We start from the raw sequence: 19,428 nt of genomic DNA, 5'->3' as shown, positions 1-19,428 counted from the left end.
GGGCCAGCTGCTGGCCCAGCTCTATCATGTCAGGATGTCTTAGTCCAAGTGACAGCACAGCTCTAAGCAATTTTTTATTTTGGTACTGGAGATCGAACTCAGGTCCCTGTGCTTGCGCAGCAGGTGGCGAAACTAGCTCCAAGCAATTTGTTTGCTGTACTCTATCACCTTCCCTTTGGTTGGCAAACATCAGACATTAATTAAGTTTAAAAAAAATCTGGGCTTGGTTTGCATTTTAATCCTGCCCACTTGAAACTGGCTGGCATTTTCCAAAACAGCATAAGCAGGGACATTCCCTGAGCTGTGAGCCATCTCATGAAGTGTTGCGACATGACTCACTGGCTCCTTGAAAGTGTAAGAGGCCATGACTTCTTCTGCAAAGCATTTAGCTATGGCTTATTGTGAAACACTTGCTACCCAGCCAGAAATGCTATAGCTCCATAAAGCTGAAGACTTCTTATTCCCATAAAACCCAAAGCAGCTTCAGCCTGGCCTGGAATCACTGCCAAGTGATTCTTTTTTTTTTTTTTTGAAAAGTTAAAAATTCCTTAATTTTTTATTCCTGGTACCACTACCACAATTTACAGGGCAATATACCTGATGTAATGAAAAGAAAAAGAAAAAGACAAAGCTACAACAGATAAAAGACCTCAGGAATGTACATCTAATTGACACTACATTGCATTAATCAATAGCTGCACTTTTTGCAAACTGTGGCTATGACAGTCCTGAACCAGAAGGGTTTCCTGTTTAAGCTGCAGTAACTTTTCTGACTATGGATCATCGTTCCTTCTGTGGCAGATTTTTACAGTTCCGCTAATGCATTTGCGACGACTGTCTCAAAGTAACCTGCAGCTTTCCTGACAACTCCTCGCTCTCTCTCCTGCTAAGAACTGTAGCCCTTTTCTGTTGTTTTTTAAAACCCTCTGCTACCATATCCACCACTTCCACCACCAGATCCATAACCACCACCATAAGGACTACCAGAACTTCTTCCAGCAAAACTGCCCCCTTTCATGGGTCTGTAATTTGATTGCTGTTGACCACTATAATTTCCAAAGTCATTATAGTTTCCACCACCACCACCATAGTTACCACCACCAAAATTTCCTCCTTCATTGTAACCATCATATCCTCCTCCTCCACCGTATCCACCACCCTGATTTCCATATCCTGGTCCACCGCCACCATAGCCTCCTCTACTACTGTAACAGGACCACTGCCACAGTTCCCACCATCACCTCCAAATCCATTATATCCACCATCACCTCCTCTGTAACCACCTCTGCTGCCACCACCTCCACCACCATAGCCTCCTCTTCCACCAAAGTTTCCACCACGGCCAAAATTCCCTCCACCACCTCCAAAGTTTCCTCCACGACCCATAAAGTTGCCAGATCCACGTCCACGACCTCTTTGTGATCCAGCAGACTGCATCTCTTGTTTAGAAAGGGCCTTTTTCACTTCACAATTCTGCCCATTAATAGTGTGGTATTTCTGAACAACAATTTTATCAACTGTGTCATGATCATCAAAAGTTACAAAAGCAAATCCTCTCTTTTTCCCACTCTGCCTGTCTTCCATAACTTCTATGGTTTCAATCTTGACATACTTTTCAAAGTAGTCTCTCAAATTATATTCTTCTGTATCTTCTTTAATACCGCCAAGAAAGATTTTCTTCACTGTTAGATGGGCACCAGGCTTTACTCTAGAATCCTCTCTAGAAACAGCTCTCTTTGGTTCCACTACACGCCCATCAACTTTGTGTGGTCGAGCACACATTGCTGCATTCACCTCTTCAATACAAGAGTAAGTCACAAAACCAAAGCCCCTGGAGCGTTTTGTTTGGGGATCTCTCATTACTACACAATCTGTGAGTGTGCCCCATTTCTCAAAATGTTCTCTTAAGCTATCATCTGTAGTTTCGAAGCTCAGACCACCAATAAACAGCTTCCTCAACTGCTCTGGTTCCTTTGGATCATGGCCCTCCATTTTGAGACCAGACTCGGCTCTTCCAACTCGAGTTCAATATGACTGCCAAGTGATTCTTACTGCAAATGCCCAAGGCCACTGCTATCCATGATGATTCCTGGAGTACGTCTCTCTCCCATATCACTCGGGTTAGTATTCCTTTTGGATAATCTGTAAGGCTGGTTATAATTTTCTTTCTTTCTTTACAATACGACAAGTTGCAGAGGTATTAAATGAGTTGCACAAGGATGTCAATTTATTTAAGGCTAGAACCAGAGTCTGAACACACTCAGCATTCATATATTTGCTTAATGTTGTACATATAAAGTAAGGATTATCAAGTATTTTCTACCCCCAAAATGACACCTAACTTTTACTTTCATTTTTTTACTACAGAAAAGTTTTAACCTGTCAAAACTCCCATAAAGAAATTTCACAATCAAAAATGAACTTGAAAAATACTTTAAACATCTATGATAGCACAATGGGAAAGACATAATTGGATAATTTATAAAAACAAACATGGCTTAAACTATGCCTGACATTGAAAGGACTAAAACGAAACAAAAAAGTCCTCAGGTTTCCATCTATGAAATAAAATGTAAAGAGCAAACACTAAATGCCAACACTAAATGAAAGAACTCCTCTGAGGAAATATTTTTTACTGCCAGCCAAAAATCACTGGGTCACACTGTGGTTGAATTTTTTAATTGTGATTTTTTTTTTTAGATGCTGGATAATTTTCTGACCATTAAAGACAATCATAGCTAAGCCTAACAATAAAAGTAATTGAATCTCATGCTTGAGAGCATACAGCTGATTCACCATGGGGTGGACGAGAGGAAAAGGGCAAAGGACAGCAGGCACAAAGTCCGAAAGTCATTTTTCTTGCCACAAAAAAACAGGGCCTGCCTGAGAGTGTCTGTATTTCCTAAGTGCTTTGCTGGCCACAGCCCATTCTCCCAAGTAGCATCTGAAAACCATCTGAGGCAAGAGGCTTAACCTTAGCCTCTGCCCCCTCCCAGGCCTCACAGATCCAGCTTAGGCCACAGAGATTTCCACAAAGGCACAGGGGGAGCCCATTTGGCCCTGGGGAGACCTGCACTGACAGCACACACGCTTGCCTGGCAGCCTGTGCCTGATCCGCCCAGGTGAGTTATATATCGATATCATCCAACCTCAAAGATTCAGAACATGAAAAACAAACAACAAATACTACACTGTCTCTGCCTTCAAAAGATTTACCATTTAATGGTAAAAATACCAGCACCTATCAGAGATAAGACAGCCAACCACCTGGTGTCAGAAAAAGATGCGTTTCTGCAAATATTTCATGTGTGCGGCTTTGAAATGGAGTTGTGCTCAGAGAAGGTCTTTACAGATAAAAGATCCTAGTGCAGGTGCCTTGGCAAAGTATTTAATTTCCTGAGTCTCAGTATTCTCATCTATGAAATGAGGATTCAGTCCAGAATCTCAGAATCAAACACATAAAATATTTGCAATGAAATATATGAATCCTCACACTAAGCACAATAAAGTGGAGACCTAAATAGCCTCGAGTCTACTCAATTTCATTTTGGGTCAGGTTTTGTTGCTCACACACACAAAAAATGTTTAGTTTCCAAAACTGTTTGGGCTTCACAACTGTGGATAAGGGATTGTGAGATCTGCAGTAATATGCAAAGGAATACCCTGAAGATAAAATGAAACAACTACATAATCACAATTAGACAAAAATCTTAATTTTTTTTTTTGGTACCAGGGATCAAACTTGGGTCCTTGCGCTTGCACAGCAGGCGACGAAACCACTGAGCTAAATCCCCGGCCCCAAAAATCTTAATTTTTTAAAATTTGCTTAAATCATTTATGTCTATACGTACACAGAACTCACTGTGAGAACTCAGGAACCACTGATTACCCAAGTGTATATGCTTTGACTTCCCCTGGCAGATTCTGTTGGGAAACTTCACAATCTCTTTAAGAATAGAGCCTATATTTTTACTTAGCTCAGAATAGCAGTATTATCGATGTCTCATTTTCACCCCTTCCTCTTATCCAATTATTTCCAACATCATATGTCCTTTGGCAATGTCTTTTATTCCTATTACTTTTTCCCATCTGTTTTCAACCTATGTGAGGCCTGGTCACAGGAAATGTAAACTACTGTAATAAATCCCCAGTTAATGGCACCCCCTCCAACTTCCCTTTCAAACTAGCCTGCACTCGACAGCCTGACTATTCCAGTCAATGACCACAGTGATAGCATCAAAAATGCTAGACTCTTTAGGATCGGCAGGATGAAGTTCAGATTTCTTTGCTGACACATCTACCCTTCTGCAGGTTCCTCTACAAATTCTCTGCTCTGCCAAACTATTTCTCCACCTTGAACTTTGTTTCCTCTGTAACTCCACTACTATCGGTCCAGTCTTTTGTAGCAGGCTATGTTTCCAAAATGGCTACAATGACTCCCATCCCACAGGCTTTTCCCAGTGTGACTTTAATGTGTCACTGTTCCCCACCCCCCCTCTTGGATCTGGGCTCATGGGTACCTATGGGAAAAAGCAGCAAGGGTTGACTTCCAAGGCTTCCTTCATAAAACTGAAGGAGCGTTTACCAAGCTCTCTTGGGACACTAGCTCTTGTTCCCTGGCCTCGTGCTTGGAGGAAGCCCAGGGGCCTCATGGGAAAACTGTATGGTATTCTGGCCACCATCTCCAGCTGGGGTCAGCCATTATCCACAGGGAGACATGTCAGCAGAGAGCCTTCGGTGGACTCCATCCTCCTGAGTTGTCCCAAATGATGGCCCATGGAACAGAGACCCGCTGCTCTTGCTCTCACTCCCCAATCCTATTCAAATTTCAGGACCATAAGCAAAATAAAAGTGTTGTTCCAAGTGACTACATATGGTATAGTGTGTAATGTAGCAATCAACAGCTAAAATAGAGGTCAACGACCCTCATTTTCTTTTTAGCCTTCTCAAATCCTAACCTACCCACCTTTCAAAGCCCAGTGCAGACCTCACCACCTTGATGAAGCTCCCCTGAAAGTGATTTGCTGAAGCTTGACTAGCACTCCATAAGGACCTACCTTTTAGTAGAGTTAACAGTACCATTCCAAACTGGACCACAATTTCCTTGAGAAGAAAAGCATCATGCCTGCGTCTTCTTGGGAAGCATTTCCCATTATCTCTCAAAATACCTCACATATAACAGATATGATTACTACTTCTCCAACCTCCAGAGCAAAATCCAACAGATACACAATAGACACTTAATAAATGATATAAATGACATATACCATGACAGTTTAATGTAAAAGAAAATATGGTGGGCAATGCACAGATTTTTCAATGGAGGATCAGGAAGTTGTAGGAAATTCAAACTTTTCAAGTCTTTAAAGTGCCTTCAGATTGTGCAAAGTAGATGCTTTTTAAATTACCAGTCTATGTTCAGGAGTGTCTGTGTGCGTGTGTTCAGCCAACATGAGGATGTGGATGTCTGCTTTGAGAACTGTTCCCTCGTTAATAATTAAATTCTAAATGGGCATTTTGAGAAGTGGCAGTAACCATTCTACAATCATGTAATCACTCAAGTGTAATTAGAATATGGCAGGGTTTGGCAATGGACAGAGTTGTTTCTTGTCAAATGCCCTATGTATTAGGGTGTTTTAAAATAGGGATCATGAACCTTAGATGACTGGATGAGCTTCATGAAGTTGATACCTGAAATTACAGCCACAATTTTTGTGTACATGCATTTTTTCCCTGAGGAGAGGATCTATTACTTTCAACAGAACCCAAGTGTTAATTGAAGAATTTTACCTCATTTGTTTTGAACTGCCCTTCAGAGATTCTTCTGTAGGGGTAGCTCTGCACCAGCAACTAGGATACCAAGGCTGGTCCTGCTGCAAAGGCCTAGCATGGTGGCCTTGGATAAGTCTTTTAAGCTCTCTGCACCTGCTTCTGGACACTGGATTGTAAAAAAGGGATGTACTGAGTGATCTCCAATAGCCCTGCAGCTACTAAGACCTCTCAAGACAGTATCCCTAAGAAAGGACCTTGACAGGAAGTAGACAGCTATCTCATTTTGGCTTTTCCAGTAGGTTTCCCTTCCTATAAAAGAACTCTATTATTTATCCAGGTTAAAAATCTGTATCAAAGTGTCCACAATTATTTACTTAATAAATATTAATTGGGTCTCACAAGGTGACCATCACCAGTTATGAACATTTCAGCCCTCCAAGACTTGGCCTACACTGATAGATAACCACACTGCACATAATTGTAGCAAATTAAGTAGACCAAATACCAAAAACTAAGAGAAAGGCCCAGCGGACTAAAAAACAAATCGTTCATCATAAAGTGAGTGGCAGAGGGGTCGTGTGTTCTCTGTTGATAACCAGGTTTACTTAGCTGACTTGTCCTATTTTGTGGATGTCTGCTTGCTCCTTTGCCTTCTAGAACTGCATAATCAGTTAAGAGAATGGCTTTTCCCCCAGAGAAAAATATTTTTTTAAAGGTAGGTAGATAGCTGCATGCCTGTTTAGAATGTCAGAACTAGCTTTCACGGGAACAGAGCCATAAACAAAAAGCAAGCAAATGCAGATGCTTAATGGAAGAGAAGCCATATAATGAGTAATTTGGATCCAAGGGTGATCTCAGCATAATTCTTCTCATGCTCAAAGGTTTCAATGAAGGAAGTAAGATTATATAAAAGCTTTGAATTAGATATGAAACATAAGGCAAAGTACTAAGGAGAAACGGGCTTTTTAGCACTTATGAAGGAATATAAGACACTGATCATTTCACTATTTCTTGATCTGTCATTTTTTCCCCATACTGTTAGTATTTCTTAACTTTTATATCTATGTTCAACCTTTAATTTGACTTACCTTTTCAATTAAACAGTCACTTCTCGGACCCAATGCCCATATGTTATATTTTTGGATCTCACTTGTATAATGACATGCTCCACTCAATATTCAATATTCTATGAATAAATTAATGGAAGTTTCTCCCTAAAGCCCAAGCTGGTGATAAAGCCTAGCTTTGTAAGGAAACTGAGTACTTTCTTGTAATTCACTATAATCAACATCCAACTATACTTTTTTTTTTTGGTACCGGGGATCGAACTCGGGTCCTTGCGCTTACACACCAGGCGGCAAAACCAATGAGCTAAATCCCCGGCTCTATACTTTTTCATTAAAGGTAAAAACACAAATGGAGATCCTCAGTGTGATACCAATCACTTGGAACGGGGGGGAGGGAGATTTATAGCAGGTAGAGGGTGTTCTCTGTTAAGTGTATGGAGACCAGGAGAAGACAGGGAGACAATCCACTTATTGCCTACATTCAGAAACTGTGACTAAATTAATTTGTGCTTCTTAATAAGAACGATATATAAGGAAATGGGGTTTGGTTTTCCCCAACACATGCTTCATTCAATTTTTCCATTTTTCCTCCTCCCACGTCTCTGTATTTGATGTATTGTGTGCGTACAACACTATTATTCAGATAAACCTGCACAAGTGTGAACTACCTAGGGCAGAGAAAGTGTTTGGGGTATATTATACCCTCAAATTATATAAAAAAATGTATGTATAAAGTCTTCTGGAATCACTTCCAGGCCAAGAGATCCTACAATTTTGCACATATCTATATGGAAAAATGAACTAAAAAAATGAACTCATCACCTGCATACTTAGAATGCCCTTAAATTTATTTAATGTGTTAACTTTATACCATATATGAAATTTCCTTAGACAAAGCTGCATTTAGATTCTTCTTTCTTCTTGGTTATAAATCACATATCTAAAAGTTGACATATACATTACCTAGAGTAAAAACAAATTGCAGGGGAATAAAGGTGGAAAATGGTGGATTATCTTTCACCCTAATTTTCTAGTGCATTTTGGGCTGCGTGATCACCCAGTTTGATGGCCCCTTACCATGACTTTGATCTTGCCATGAAGTGTTCAAAGGTTGAAAGGGGGAAGGCATTTGTGAGAGATATGTTCTTCACATCATGATATGTACAGAGAAATAAGCATGTTTCATCTTCTAGAAAATCAGAAGGAAAATTCTCCAATGGCCCCTTCTTATAGGAAATGATGTGTAATAGCCTGAAGGACTAAAGTGAGAACAGCAGCTTTCTTGTGTAATAGAGTGTTCTTTTCTTAAGTATCTCACAGTTTTTCACCTCAGGATCTCATAAGAACCATGATCAACATGGGGTCACTTCATGTTTGTTGAATTTAACTCAATGTTATAGATTGCATAAAGTGTTAGTGACCATGGAACACTACCATATTTCACCTATTGTTCTCCAGGTGAATGTAAATATTTTTCTCACATCAGTCCCATTAAAGAAGGTTAAAACTAGGGCTGGGGATTTGGCTCAGTGGTGCCGCTGCCTGCCTCACAAGCACAAGGTCCTGAGTTCCATCCCTGGTACCAAAAGAAAGGTAGGTTAAAACTGGAATTTTTGTTTGTTTACTTGTTCGTTAGTTTGTTTGGTTGGCTGGTCTATTGCTGATGCTGCTTTATCATAGGACAGTAAGAGAGATAAAGTATGTTACCAGTCATAAGTTTTGAAGCCAGACAAGTGTAGTTTAAATTCTTACTCCTTCACTTTACTCGCTAAACAACCTTGGGCAAATTCTTTAATTCCTCCAAGTTTCAGTTTCTTTACTTATAAGATGGAATAACAACCCCTACTGATTAAGGCTGCTAGGAAGATTAAATGATAACATGTATATAAGGTGCCTACTTAGCATAATGACAAGCCACAGCAAGCATTAGGCATATAACCACTTTATTATTATTACCTCATAAGGTCAGAGTTAGGATTCAGCAAAATTATATGTACGTGCACATGTACCCCTCTTACATGGCTCAAGCCATATAATAAATGCTAATGTTCAGAAATGTTATGTTCTGTGAAAACATAACTTAATGCAGAATATGAGCCATCTTCCTTACATATCCTAAGGAGTTTTCTCTGAAGACAGTACTGCTGGCCACAGGTTTCTAAGTGCCATCATAATACACAGATATAGTCTATCTCAAGCATATTCCAAACACTTCATGAGTCTCTGGATTTAAATAAATTCTAAAAATCCTTCCCAATTGCCAGAAATAGAAACAGTCATCACGATGTTCAAATCCGCAAAGAGAATCTGGTAAACAAAACTACATTGATGTGGCACGTGGAGTTGCTGAAAGCACTCAATGGCTAGGGTTGAAGATGCTTGCCACATGCTATTTCCAGCCCAAATTGAATGTCCCAGCTTCACCTGGATAGGAAGCATGCCGAAAGCAGATTTATCATCCATCCATGCCATCCAAATAATTATGGCCTGCCTGGTCTCCAGTGTCACATCCTTAAGTCTCTTCACATGACTCATCCCTCAGCTGGAAAGCAGGAAATGATCCATTTGAAGGAGGAAGTCAAAAGGATGCCACGCCTGGGGACAATACCCTTCTTACCCAAGCAGTGTTATTATTATTCTCATCTACCAGGCAACACCCAAACAGAGCTCATTTAATCACCCTCAGAAGGGAGGACCAGGGCTGTGAGTTCACTCCACCATCTCACATGGGAAACATGGGGTGCCACCACCAAGAACCTGTTCCACCTACCCCACACCTGGTGGACTTCCAGTGGTCTCATAGCAAAAAGCTTTAATCTGAAAGCCCAGAGACCTAAGCCCCTCTCAGATTATTTTGGCATTTCTCTTGGAAGTGACACTTATTGGCATATATGGGTGTAGACAATGTGGGTGTGTTTTGTGTGAACTTATGCAGGTATTCATGTCCACACATGAGAAGTTTTACACACTACAGGGAGCTTCAGAAAAGATCTTTAAGATTGTCTTCTATATGTTTTATAAATTTTCATTTTTCAAACTAAGCCTGAGTCTATACTAAAATTGGCCAGGTCAGTCTGGATTCAAGAGGAGGAAAATAGAGGGGTATATTCCCATTTCAATGAGTTAGAAGACACTTCCTACTTCTTTTCAGGTCTGGAATGACCCGAAATATTATTATATGTAATTGCAAGGGAAATAGAGAAAAACTGTAGCGCTCTGTGACATCCTGGTGCCATTTACAGTGGGGCTCGACTCTTACCCAGCCCAGAAGCCTCAGAAGGCACCAGTCAACCAACGCACAGAGTCAGCACATAGAGTTATATGGACGACATGGTCCTGTATCAGGAAAACAAAATTTAATATTTTACCTAAGACAAAACAATAGAAATAGAACATAAAGTAATTTATAAACATTTCTTTCAAAAAATATTTTGATAATTAAAGGAAGACTATTTCCTTTTATTGAAAATCAATCTCTTATAGACTTCTCATGTTTCAAAGAAGTTAAAAGTTGTTTGTCTGAGCTACTTTTTCCAAATAACCATATTTGTTTATGAGGGGCTCATTCATACAAAGGTTTAGAGGCTTCTGTATGGCTCACCAGCTCTCCCTTGCTGTTTACCAGCATCTTTTACCTCCAAGGCACCATTAATCTCCAAACCAAGTTTGTAAGAGCAGCTCTCCCTGTACCTTTCTAATTTGTACCCAGTCTTAGATTCTCCTCTCAGTCTGCATCCCTGAGTTGTTGAAGCCGCTTCTGATGTTATCCCAATTTTTAGAACCATCAAAGGAAGAGGCACTGAGCACCTGAGAATGGATCCAGGCATGAAAATGGGATTTCTCTGCCTCTGCCTCCTGTGATCTTTAGCTTCAACCCTGATCGACAGTACCCACTAAAACTATCTCATCTGTAAAGAGAATGACAGACCTTGTGCTGAACTGCCATGCTGTTGATTAGCCAAGAAAAACAGCACGTGATATAATTTTAAAATACATTCTTCCTTTAGTTTTTCCCAAATAGATAAGGATGAATTATTGCTGGGAACTGCATTTTGTAGCCAATAGATCTAGCGACCAACTAATTTGGGATTCACTTCCTGAAGTAGCATCTCTCCAGCAGCAAAAGGATAAAAATAACATTAAATGGATGAACTGAAATAATTTCCAGGGGAAACGGTAGGCAACAAAAGGACTTTTTAAAAGTTTTGTTTTAATAGAATATGTTCTTAGGGAAGTGTAATTGGTGCAAAGTTCACAGGAAAGAGATTAGACAGAAAAAAATGAAATGTCTCAAAGAAGAAAATCATAAAGCAAACCAGGAAATGTTTCCCCAGAATTAAATGTCTGGTCACAAACTATATCTTGAACAAAAACTCGGAAATGATATTTTAATGTGTATGTCAAAAAAGGGTGTTTCTCCATCTACCAAGGGATATTACGATCTTACAAACTACAGATATACCCCATTTGAATACTACACCAAGGATATGAGCTAATCACTCACAGATGAAAAAAATATAACCACCAAGAAATATTTTAAAATGCTTACCATCTTAAAATAATTGGGATTATCTTTAATTAAGGATTTAATTAAGATTAATGATTAAGAAAATTCAAAACAAAAGGATAATAAGATACTTATTTCCTGGAAAGTTTTTAAAGTTTGAAATTATTCATGTTGAAGAACTGACAAATCAAGCATATTCCCACACTGTTAAGTGTAAATTAGTACAGACTTTCTAGCATGTAATTAGAAAATATTTATCAAATTTTAAATTTCCCATAATAACCATATGATTCCATGGGAAAGAACTTACTCCACATAAAATACATGAAGATATGCACATAAGAACATCTTTTGCAGCACTGTGTATAAGAACAAAGCCAAACATAACTGTCTATCATTAGGGGAACAGGTTAAATAAATCATGGCAATTCATTCAACTGAAAATTCTATGGCACAATGTGGCCAACCTGTATGGATTGAGATAGAAGAATTTCTGATATTCACTGAATGGAAAAAAATAGCAGGATACAGGTCATATGATTGAGGTAATCCCATTCATGAAGCCTATAAATTCAAATGTTTTTTAACGTATGTAACCACTACATAGCTATTGGTTATAACAAATTACCCTAAAATTTAGCACCTTAAAATAGTGCTTTACTATGTCTCACATTTCTCTGGGCTCCTGGGAAGTTGTTCTGTCAGTAATATCTGGACCCGCTCCCATGGCTATCATCATCTGAGGGACTGGTTAGGACTGAATGGACTCACGTCAGTGGGGTCCCAACTGGCACACTGCAATGTCTGGAATGGATCGCAGGATTCTTTATCTCAGGGTATCTTCATACAATGAAAAAGAGCACTCCCACAGGTTGAGAGCAAAACCTGCAAGGCCACTGGAGAGTGATACTTGAAGTCAAAGCAAGTCATTCCCATAAAATTCTATTGCTCAAAGTATGCCCCGGATTCAGTCTGGATTAAAGAGGAGGAAAACAGACGGCACCTTCTGACTGCAAAAGCTGCAAACAAGTAGTGGTCATATTAAATTCACTACTGTATCTCTACATATCTGCATTTGTACCCATCTTTAAGTACCTGAAATATTACTGAAATGATCAAAATGATTTCCTCTGGGAGGGGACGTGGGAATGTGAGTGGGGAAGCAGAAGGAAGACATTTCATCTTGTGTGTTTCGGTCCTCCGGCTGGCTGCATGGGTCTCAGACCCACCTGTGCAGCTGCACAGGCATGGCATGCTAAGATTACAGCTCTGCTGTCATCATCTTGAAATCCTTAGTGATTTTATATTTGCACTTGTGCAAGTGATGTCCAGTGGTACAGTGGATCGTGCACTTGAGCCAGAGAAATATGCGCAAGTGTGTGTCAATCACTCCTCACCATCATGGTGTCTGCAATGCTCCATTAGTCTAGGATTCCAGTGGCTCTTGATTCATGACTCAAAGTAATACAAGGTAAGTATGTTGCATCTTCAATGGATAAGTCCAGGCACTGCCAACCCCAGAGGCCCCATTTTCTGTTCTAACCTGAATTCACTTTGAACACAGAAACAGTGCAATGGTATCGTCAAAGGAACTCTATTGTATCCTTTATCATGTTATTTCCATGCATTAGCCAGCCACTGACACTGAAAATAATGACAAAAAGAAAGAGGAAAGATACTGCTGCCCAAAATTCTTTTTTTCCTTTCAGTCCTTTCTCACTCATCAGTAAGCCAGACGTGCTGTTAGAGATTGTATATCCCAAGAAGTGAAATATAAACAGGTGAATCAGTTTTATGCACCATTTCCACTGTCCTGATAAGAATTACATGCATATGCATGTATAAGCTGAGTAATATAAATAGGTAATTTCAGGGATTCTGTATACAAGTTAGATGCTCTTATATTTGCATTTAAAACTAGCACTGCACTACAGAAAGATAAATAGTAAATTTATGCTAATAATTTAAATTCTTGATTTTTCTTTACTTAGAATAATATTAAATAGCAAAGAAAAAAATGATGAGTTGAGCTACGGAAGGCACAGGAAAGAGAATGCTTGATATGTTAGTACCATCAATGGCACTGTTTTTACTCTGAGGAGAATCAACCCCCGCCAAATTTTTATTTCACATTGTGCTCTAAAATGAAGTAGTCATATTTGTCTGTACTTTAAAATTTTTATGTATATATTCTACTTGGACATTAAAAAATAGGTCTCTTGGGCCAGGGATTTAGCTCAGTGGTTTCACCGCCTGCCTTGCAAGCACAAGGTCCCAAGTTCGATCCCTGGTACCAAAAAAAAAACCCAAAACAAACAAAAAAAACAGGTCTCTTTTTACCTCACCCCTTTTTCCTTTATGAGCTCTATGTTGCCCCTTAAATCATTATAGACGTGAAGCCTAAAAAAGATAGGTACCCAAATGAAGAAACATTTTTAATAAACAGGCAATATTTTATACCATTATTCCTGCTCTCTTTTCGATTTGTAGGCAACCATTCTCCCTCGTTTATAGCACTGGAATCCCAGTCAGCCCAATGAAATTAAGCAAGAAGAATATGCCAGATTTTAAAACCCAAACTCAATTTTATGAACTCAATGCATGACAGCTGCATAAATATTTATTCTCTCAAGGGCCAGGGCTGCAAGATCACCTACACCACAAAGGTACCACCTGTTGTGATTGGTACATATACTTCAACTCAGGAACTACACCATCTGTAGAGATTATTTACAGGGCTAACCTCTCAGAAAATTAATGCAAAGTGGATTTCTAATATTACTTTTACTAACATCATGTCAATGCAGAATTCCCATAGCTATACTGACTGACGTCTCTATTAAAACTGAAGAAGGTATTTTGTTTTTTGTGTTTTTGGTACCGGGAATCGAACTAGGGACCTTGCACTTGTGAGACAGGAACCAGAACCACTGAGCTAAACCCCCAGCCTAAGAAGGTATTGTTTTTATTTACATCTTGTAATGTTACTAATTAGGTACATTCCTTTGAATTTTCAGCAATTGAATTAGTTCTTGAAAACTACAAATTAAAATGAAGTATTTGGTAACGACTTTTACAGGCTAGTTTTAAATTTTCTGCTTGAAACATAGTCACATTTTGCAATCATGTTTTCAGATTTAAAACATCGGATAATGTTGACAGGATGTTCAAGTTGTTAGAATTTAGTAAAGTAGTAAACCAGAAGGAGCTAAAACTGATACGTTAGGGTCAAGGCTATGATCCATGTGGTGAAGGTTATGACTCAGAATGTCACAACAGTTTTAAATTTTTTTAAACTTTTTTATTTCTAAGAGGTTGAAAAGAGTCAAATGTAAGCTTTGGAAGTCTCACTCAATAAGTAATCAAAGAGGATACTCACCATAAAATATTATTCAGAAGAAACTAATAACAATGGGTTGCTTCTAGCTAGGGAAACTGCTGGATGGGGAGAAGAGGAAAAGCATGATTCTTGATGAGAACCTTCTGAAAGGGCCCTGCAACTTTGGTAAGTCATCCAACCTCCCAAGCAGGGGGACTATTGGACCACAGAGGACAGAAGCCAACCAATGTACATTCTGCAAAAAGAAGGGTCTCTACAACCTACAATGTGGGAAAAAAATTTTACCAGCTGTTCCTCAGACAAAGGTCTACTACCTAGAATATATAAAGAACTCAAAAAAATCAGACCCCCCAAATTCAAAGAACCAATTCAAAAATGGGCATCTGAAATGAACAGACATTTCTCAGACAAACAAGTAAAAGCAGCAAATAAATATATGAAAAAATGTTCAACATCACTGGTCATTCAAGAGATAAAGATGAAAACACTGAGATTCCACCTCACCCCAAAAAGAATGGCTGCTAGCAGGAAATCAATCAATAATAAATGCTGGTGGGGTTGTGGGGAAAAAGGAGCCCTTCTCCATTGTTGGTGGAAGTGCAGACTGGTGCAACCACTGTGGAAATCAATATGGAGATACCTCAAAGAACTAGGATTAGAGGTCCCATTTGACCCAGCTATTCCCCTGCTGGGTATCTTTCCAAAATAATTAAAAGAATCATACCACAGTGATATATGCACACTCATGTTTATAGTGGCACAGTTTGTAATAGGTAAAACTTGGAAACAGCCCAATTGCTTATCAATAAGAGACTGGATAGAGAACATGTGGTTTTTCTATAAAATGGAGTACTACTCAGCCATAAAGAATGAGAAATTAGAGACATTTATAGCTAAATGGATGCACATTGAAGCCATACTCTTAAGTGAAATAAATAAGACACCTATGTGTAAATACTGAATAGTTTCTCTGGTGTGAAAAACTGTAAGTTTAAATAAGGTTCAAATGGTATAACTGATAATGTGAAATAGGAAGAAAAGGTCTAAAGGAGTACGGGAATTGGGAAGGGTAGGGGAAAGGAAAGAAGGGAAAAGAAAAAATACAAGGAAAGGAAAAAATGGAAACAAAGACTTTGTAAATAGGGAAAGGTGGAGTGGGTGAAGGGAGGACAGGAGAATGGGGAAAAAATAAGAACCAAGATACATCATGTGAAGGTATAAGATCCCAACGATGAATGTAGCTGTATTGTATACCTAAAATCTACCAATAAACTTAATGAAAAACAAAAAAGAAGGGTCTCTAAAGATGGAAATGCCCCCCATGTTTTCAAGTGAAGCCATATTGACCAAGCAAGAAGCTCCCACATGGCCCCAAAAGTAACCTCTGAGGACCTTGACAAAGATAGATAGATAGATAGATAGAGAGATAGAGAGATAGATAGAGAGAGAGAGATTTTGATTGACACTGGTCTTATTTTAACTTGGTCTTAAACACCTAGCAAAAAAGTATAAAGCCTCAATGGAAATAATTAATAGTAATATAAAAGTAGAGAAATCTCAGTTATATATAAAAAGGGATCCAAACACTGCACCAGCCTCTACTAGTAGTATAGATAGTACAATTGGGGCTGATGGACCACTCCCCTTCACTCAACTGAACCTGGACAATGCTCCAGTGCCAGTCTCTTGACCTTTGCCTTATGGTCTACTACCCAGAGGCAGAGATATGAAAAACAAAAGACCCCTGGGCCTTGCCTTACAAAATTCCCAAGTTCTAAACCAGGATGCATGGGTGCCAGATTCTCTCCCATGACCTATGGTAATCTTTCTTCACTTGCAGATCATTAAAGGTTCATGTATATTGACTGCATCTCACATATCCAGTTAGAGTGAATTATGGGAAAGGACATGTGCAATAGATACAGTGGACATAACTCAGCACCCTGTCAATCATGTTGTCAATTATGCTCTGGAAGACCCAATGAAGACCCAATGTACTTTAGACCCAGCACAATATTTTAAATTCATAAACTCAAAACATTCAATGTTCATGCCATTTTCTTTGTCGCCGGCACAAGCCTGCTTATCCTTAGCAGACCACTGCCTAATTAAACTTAATTAAACTTTGCTGCTTTTCCCTTACCATTGTGTGTCATGTTCAGTTCTTTCTTCATCACACAGAAGAACCTAGAAACCCATCCAGGACCCCTCACTAGCAGTCTCCAGTTTCATCTATAACATCATAACCAACTGCCATAAAAGGCTGTGATTCCAAGTCCCACTAACTCTTCCAAAAAAATGTGTCCCTCGGCCTCTCTTAATACTTTATACTGCCATTATGTTGTTTCAGTCAAAGATTTGACTTCTTGTATAGGCCTGCCTATAGAATAAAAATGCCAAAATATATATGCTAGCTACCAAGCTTTGTTACTTTTGTGGTATCAGTTAACTTTAAGTTATTTGTTCTAGACATTATATGTTCATATTATCTAAAACCAGTTACTACAAAAGTCTTCAGGTCTACAAAACAGAGGCCAGATCCCAGGTTCTAAACCCTGTAGTAAAAATTGTGATGGCCCAATAGTCACATAGAAATTTTTACTTATTGTATTCCTAGGCCATTGCATTAAAATAGAGGGAAATTGGATTTCTAATTGACAAAACAAGGAGAAGCCTACATGCTCTTAAATTCCAAATGTTGTACTTGGGGAAACACCTCAAAAGAGATAGAGGTTAATATTAAATATAAAAGGCTTATGCCAAAGGCTTTCTAATTTTATCTGAAAGATATCCCATGTTCATGGATAGGCAAAAACCAATATAGTCAAAATGGCTATACTTCCAAAACTGATATACAGATTTAATGCAATCCCAATCAAAATACCACCAGCATTCCTCATAGATCTAGATCTAGATAAAACAATTCAAAAATTTATATGGTACCCAAAGGGACCCAGAATAGCAAAAGCAATTCTGGGTAATAACAGTAAAGCAGGAGGCATCATAATCCCAGATTTGAAGTTATATTACAAAGCTGCAGTGATAAAAACAACATGGTACTGGCATAAAAAGAAACATGTCAATCAATGGAACAGCATATAGAAGAAGCAGGAACAATCCTAGACACATTCAGTTATTTGATCTTTGCCCAAGGAACCAAAAACATACACTGGAGGAAAGATGGCCTCTTTAATAGGTGGTGCTGAAAAAAGTGGACATTCACATGCATCTCACCATGTACTAAACTAAACTAAAAATAGATCAAAGATCTAAATGTTAAAAGAGAAACACCTAATTTTCTGAAACATAAAAATAGGTACAACTCCTGAAGACATAGACATAGGTTCTGAACAGAACCCTAGTGGCACAAGAAATAATACCAAGAATCAACAAATGGAATCATATCAAATTAAAAATCTCCTGCACAGCAAAGGAAACAAGCAACAGAGTGAAAAGACAACCAACACAGTGGGAAAATTCTTTTACCAGCTATTCTTCAGATATAGGAATAAAGAACCCAAAAAAATTACTATCCCCAAAATAAAAGACTCAATCAAAAAATGGGCAACCAAAATGAGTAGACAATTCTCAGAAGAAGCGAGGCAGGAGATTAGGGCATGGGAAACTGGATGGGAAAGTGGGTGTGACTTGTCCATCATGGAGTTCCAGAACACATGTGCAGAACAGTTCCCAAAGCCCTGCACCTGGGACCAATCACAAAATATTACCTTCAGTTCTTCGCCTGAGAACTCAAGCAGGTTTTTGATAGGATGGCATGGACTTGATGTCAGTCTAAGGAGTGGGGATACAAAAGACAGCAGCCATTAAGCTCTTGGCCACTGTGTTCTCTCTTTCACGGTGGTCTGCTTTCACTCTGTCTGCTCTCACTACTTCTTTTTCTACTTTTAATTAGCCTGCACTCACTCTGCAGAGCATGTTTCCTTTCCTACCTTTAATAAGTGCAAAACCTCACTACCTTACCTCATTATCTTTTGCTCTTGTCTTGACTATTCTCTTTAGAACAAAAAGAACCTAGAAAACACCTCTAGAAGGAGATTCCAGAACCTCAAAACCCAGTAACAGAAGTACAGATGGCCAATAAATACACGAAAAAATGTTTGACATCGCTGGCCACTACAGAAATGAAAATTAAAACAATACTGAGATTTCATCTTACTCCACAAACAATGGCCAGCTTCAAGAAATCAAATGATAAGAAATGCTGGCAAGGCTGTGAGAAAAAAAGGAACCCTTTTACATTGTTGGTGGGAATGTAAACTAGTGCAATCATTATGGAAATCATTATGGAGATTCCTCAAAACACTAAAAATTGAAGTTCTATTTGACTCAGATATTTTCCTTCTAAGTATTTTCCCAAAAGTCATCATATGACAATGATGTATCTATAATCATGCTTACAGCAGCACAATTTAAAACAGCTAAATCTTGGAGACAGTCTATATGTCCATCAACAGATGAATGGATAAAGAAAATGTATTTATATACAATGGAGTACTACTCTTCCATAAAGAAGGATAAACTTACGGCATTTGTGTGTAAATGGATGCACCTCAACACCAAAATGTTCAATGAAATAAATCAGACACACAAGCTAAATATTACATGATTTCTCTTACATGAGAAATCCAAAATATAAATAAAGAGCATAATAAAAGATAGTAGGAAGTAAGGAGATCTTTTACAAGTGGGAATGGGAACAAGTAAGGGAGGAGGAAGAAGGG

General features: G+C 38.7%; 1 protein-coding gene and 1 pseudogene across 7 annotated transcripts in view; both read right to left on the bottom strand.

Annotated features, from left to right (window-relative positions):
• Positions 1-19,428, bottom strand: part of Rapgef4 (Rap guanine nucleotide exchange factor 4) — a 306,593-nt gene that overhangs the window by 184,599 nt on the left and 102,566 nt on the right. The window lies entirely within an intron of this gene.
• LOC101706538 (heterogeneous nuclear ribonucleoprotein A3 pseudogene) lies at positions 538-3,743 on the bottom strand (annotated as a pseudogene).

Source organism: Heterocephalus glaber, unplaced genomic scaffold, assembly GCF_053883595.1.
Source record: "Heterocephalus glaber isolate CG9 unplaced genomic scaffold, H.glaber_assembly_v1.0 deba00000347, whole genome shotgun sequence".
Taxonomy (NCBI): domain Eukaryota; kingdom Metazoa; phylum Chordata; class Mammalia; order Rodentia; family Bathyergidae; genus Heterocephalus; species Heterocephalus glaber.
Note: the sequence above shows the minus strand (reverse complement) of the source record. Positions and strands in the feature narration are given on the sequence as shown.